The following is a 4740-nucleotide window of genomic DNA, read 5'->3' as shown; positions in this document are numbered from 1 at the left end:
CAGGAGATCAGATAGCTTAATGTTTTGTTTGATGAACTATATTCTATGATTAAGCTAGTAACTTTTTTAAAAAAAATAAAAAAAAACTTTGGCTAAAATGCAAAATTGCTTTAGCCAGTTCCTTGACATATGATAAATTAATCATATCATTTGTGTTCTCCATTTAATCTCTTTGAGTCAGCTGATCTAGCCAAGGTTCAAATGTTATAATTGGTCTCCTTAGTCACATTGGTTTTAGAGGAGGAATTCATTTTATTGAAATGAAATTGCTTCAGTTCTTTTTCCATCATACTTATATTTTTGAATTATTGTAGTATCTTTAAGACATGATATTTCTGATTTTTAGAAGATGTGTGTGATGGGATTGTGTTATTAATCTTTAGGTATATAAAATTCTACATATATATTTTTAGTAAAGTTAAAGTAGGTTTGGATTCTGGGTCACACAGACACAGAAACCATTTTGAAAGTCAAAATGTCTGTTAAGCTATTATTCTGCTGGAACCTTTTTTGCTTAAAAAGACTGCTAATTTAAAAGTGCAAACAGTCATAAGTCTTGTGAGTTCTCCACTGAGAACTCAAAACAATAAATGTTTGCTCAGAAATATCTGTTTACACACACAGCTATTCTGCTAGCTGATTAAAGCAGATTGGAGTTTATTGCTCTAGATTCATTCTTTTGAAGTGTGTCAAAGTAGACAGATGCTTTTAGCATATAGATGTAAAATAACTTTGAAAGGATCTTCAAAAGACAAATTATGTCATGTGTTGAGACATTTTAGAGAAACCTATTACTGACCCAGGGGCATTTTGAAACCAGAAGAAGTTGACCATCCTGAAAGTGAAAAACAGAATTTTGAAATGAGGGAGGAAGCTATGTTTCAATGTCGGAATTCTTAGATTGGTTGAATTTACCTGTTTTTTTTTTTCTCAAGCGAAACGTTTAAGTTTAGAGAAATCTATTTCATAGGAGGATATAGCTGTGGCTATTTCCTCATTACCGTCAGGTTAATCTCCAGAACAAGATGGATTTCCTGCAGAATTTTATAAATCCTTCTCCAAACAGCTTGTACCTCACTTAACTCTGCTATTGGCTGATTCATTTAAAGAAGAGAAACTGGAGGGGGCATGGCAAGATGGCATAGAGTCTGGACGTGTAATCTCGACCTCTCTGGCCAGACTTTTAAATACCTGTTTTTTAACCCTTTGTTTCCAAGTTTAAACTTTTTAAACTTTAGTTTAAAGTATTAAGTAAAAAGACTAAATCTCAAGTCCAAAAGAAAATACATTTTCGAAGTGCTGTGGAGGCTGAAAAGGAAGTGCATCAGGCAGCATTACAATCTGAAGAAATCGTTTTTCTTCGCGAATGGATGAGAATGGATGCGGGGGGAGACCAGCAGCGACTCCCTGAAGAAGTCGGGATGCCATCGCTGGGAGTCCAGACCCGCAGTAAATCTTTTAAAATGCCTTTTGTTGAATTACAGCAGGAGCTGCAGTTACCTTGTTCTGCCATCATGTCAGAGAGAGGAGAGCTAAGATTTGCGGATTCACAATGTATGCAATTAAATGCAGTTATTCAACCTATGTTGACATCTCTAATGAATGAGATGGTTCAAATGAACGCTGGTATAAGTTCAGAATTAAAAATGGTTAAGACACGTGTGGATGCATCTTATAAAGAATTAAAAAAATTTCAGAGAGCTTTTTTGGACTGTAAACAACAAGTGACTTCTAACACAAAAAATCAGTCATAGAATTAGGAGATCGTGAGAAGGAGCTAGAAAGAAAAATAGATTATTTGGAAAATCAAAGCAGAAGGAACAATGTGAAAATTGTTGGTTTGCCAGAAGGTATAGAAGGACAAGGTCCTCTTTGTTTCTTTAAAGACTGGATTCCGCAAATATTAGGGCAAGAATTTTTCTCTGGGGGATTGGCACTGGAAAGAGCCCATAGAACTTTAAGAAGAATACCCTCAGCTGATCAACCCCCGAGACCGGTAATAATTCGATGTCTGAGTTACTTGGATAGAAAAGCAATACTTCGACTTGCAGTATAAAATGCGAGACAACGACAAACCCCATTATTGATTCAGAATAGTAAATTCTTTTTTTATCCTGATCTGAGTCAAGATGTCATTCAACGTCGACGTCGATTTAAACCAGTTAAAGAAGTTTTGTGGTGTAAAGGTTACAAGTCTACTTTTCGTTACCCTGCAGTGTTGAAGGTGTTTTATGGAGACTATCAATTTTGGTTGTTTGAAACTGATTGTGAAGCAATGATTTTTTGCTGACTCATTCCCGGATATGAGGACAAAGACTTTTTTTAAAATATTCTTTTTTTCTTTTTTTATGGCTCTCCTTAGGAGAGTTGGCTGAAGGTGGGGGGAGGATAAGTCAAAGGTTTTAGCTCAGAATATAAAAAATGTTAACATTATATATTCAGACCTAACTGGTTTTATAAAAAATCTTCTTATAATATACATTGATTACCGAATAGTCTATATTTGCCCTCAACCACATTGATTGAGTGTGTCCTTTCGCTAGATGCTGAAAAAAAATTTGATGGTGTGGAATAGGAATATCTGCTGCATTGGGTAAATTTAATTTTGGTCCAGATGGATTTAAATGGATTAAATTGTATTCTTGCCCTAAAGCATCAGTTCACTCTAAAATACAACAATTGGCTATGCTTAATCTCAATAGGGGAACATGGCAGGGCTGTCTAAATCCTTTGCCTTTTGCACATAACTGGAACCATTAGCTATTGCTCTTCGACAGTGTAGAGAATTTACGGGCATAATTAGAGGAGGAATTGAACATAAAGTATCACTTTATGTGGATGATTTGCTGTTTTTTTATTTCAAATTCTGAAATTTATATATCAAACATATTAATCATTTTAAATTCAGTCAGTTCTCGGGTTATAAATTAAGAGAACTTCTACCCTCAAAATGTGCTTTTTTAGGCTATTCCAATTTTACATTTAAAATAGTGAAAGAACATTTCCAATATTTAGGAATTACAATTATGAAAAATTATAAAAACTTGTTGAAAGAAAACATCTGGATATTATTCGATAAGATTAAACTAGTGGTTCTCAACCTTTTTATTTCCACTCACGTATCACCTTCAATAATCCCTGTGATTAGTAAGCGATTACTTAAGGTGGTATGTGAGTTAGGGGGGGGGAAAGAAGGTTGAGAACCACTGCTCTAGACCCAATTGTTACTGAAATAATTTGCTGAGAAAAATTGTCATTGGCCCGTTTCCTTAGGAGTTATGAAACTGTGCACATAACGAGTCAATTAGATACGATAAAAACAGTGATTTTCAAACTTTTACTTTCCACCCACATACCATCTTAAGCAATCCCTTACTAATCACAGAGTACCTGGTATGTGAGGGGAAAGAAAAAGGTTGAGAAGCACTGGATTAAACAATCATTATTGGGTTAGTCTCCCTTATCTATTTACAATGATGAGATATACTAATTCGATGAAGATGAATATTTTATATGAATTTTAGTATCTTTTTCAAGCGTTAACAATTTCTATCCTCAAATCCTTTTTCAGCTTGCTGGATTTGACTTTTTCTAAGTATATTTGGCAGGTGGGGGGGAGGGGGAATGTAAAAATAAAGCACATCTTCAAAAGTCCACACTGAATGGCAGATTATCACTGCCAGATATTAGATTATACTTTCTTCTTTGGCTTGGCTTCGCGGACGAAGATTTATGGAGGGGGTAAAAGTCCACGTCAGCTGCAGGCTCGTTTGTGGCTGACAAGTCCGATGCGGGACAGGCAGACACGGTTGCAGCGGCTGCAGGGGAAAATTGGTTGGTTGGGGTTGGGTGTTGGGTTTTTCCTCCTTTGCCTTTTGTCAGTGAGGTGGGCTCTGCGGTCTTCTTCAAAGGAGGTTGCTGCCCGCCAAACTGTGAGGCGCCAAGATGCACGGTTTGAGGCGTTATCAGCCCACTGGCGGTGGTCAATGTGGCAGGCACCAAGAGATTTCTTTAGGCAGTCCTTGTACCTTTTCTTTGGTGCACCTCTGTCACGGTGGCCAGTGGAGAGCTCGCCATATAACACGATCTTGGGAAGGCGATGGTCCTCCATTCTGGAGACGTGACCCACCCAGCGCAGCTGGATCTTCAGCAGCGTGGACTCGATGCTGTCGACCTCTGCCATCTCGAGTACTTCGACGTTAGGGATGAAAGCGCTCCAATGGATGTTGAGGATGGAGCGGAGACAACGCTGGTGGAAGCGTTCTAGGAGCCGTAGGTGATGCCGGTAGAGGACCCATGATTCGGAGCCGAACAGGAGTGTGGGTATGACAACGACTCTGTATACGCTTATCTTTGTGAGGTTTTTCAGTTGGTTGTTTTTCCAGACTCTTTTGTGTAGTCTTCCAAAGGCGCTATTTGCCTTGGCGAGTCTGTTGTCTATCTCATTGTCGATCCTTGCATCCGATGAAATGGTGCAGCCGAGATAGGTAAACTGGTTGACCGTTTTGAGTTTTGTGTGCCCGATGGAGATGTGGGGGGGCTGGTAGTCATGGTGGGGAGCTGGCTGATGGAGGACCTCAGTTTTCTTCAGGCTGACTTCCAGGCTAAACATTTTGGCAGTTTCCGCAAAGCAGGACGTCAAGCGCTGAAGAGCTGGCTCTGAATGGGCAACTAAAGCGGCATCGTCTGCAAAGAGTAGTTCACGGACAAGTTTCTCTTGTGTCTTGGTGTGAGCTTGCA

This window comes from Narcine bancroftii, unplaced genomic scaffold (genome assembly GCF_036971445.1).
Source record: "Narcine bancroftii isolate sNarBan1 unplaced genomic scaffold, sNarBan1.hap1 Scaffold_47, whole genome shotgun sequence".
NCBI classification, from domain to species: domain Eukaryota; kingdom Metazoa; phylum Chordata; class Chondrichthyes; order Torpediniformes; family Narcinidae; genus Narcine; species Narcine bancroftii.
This window is presented reverse-complemented; position numbering follows the sequence as displayed.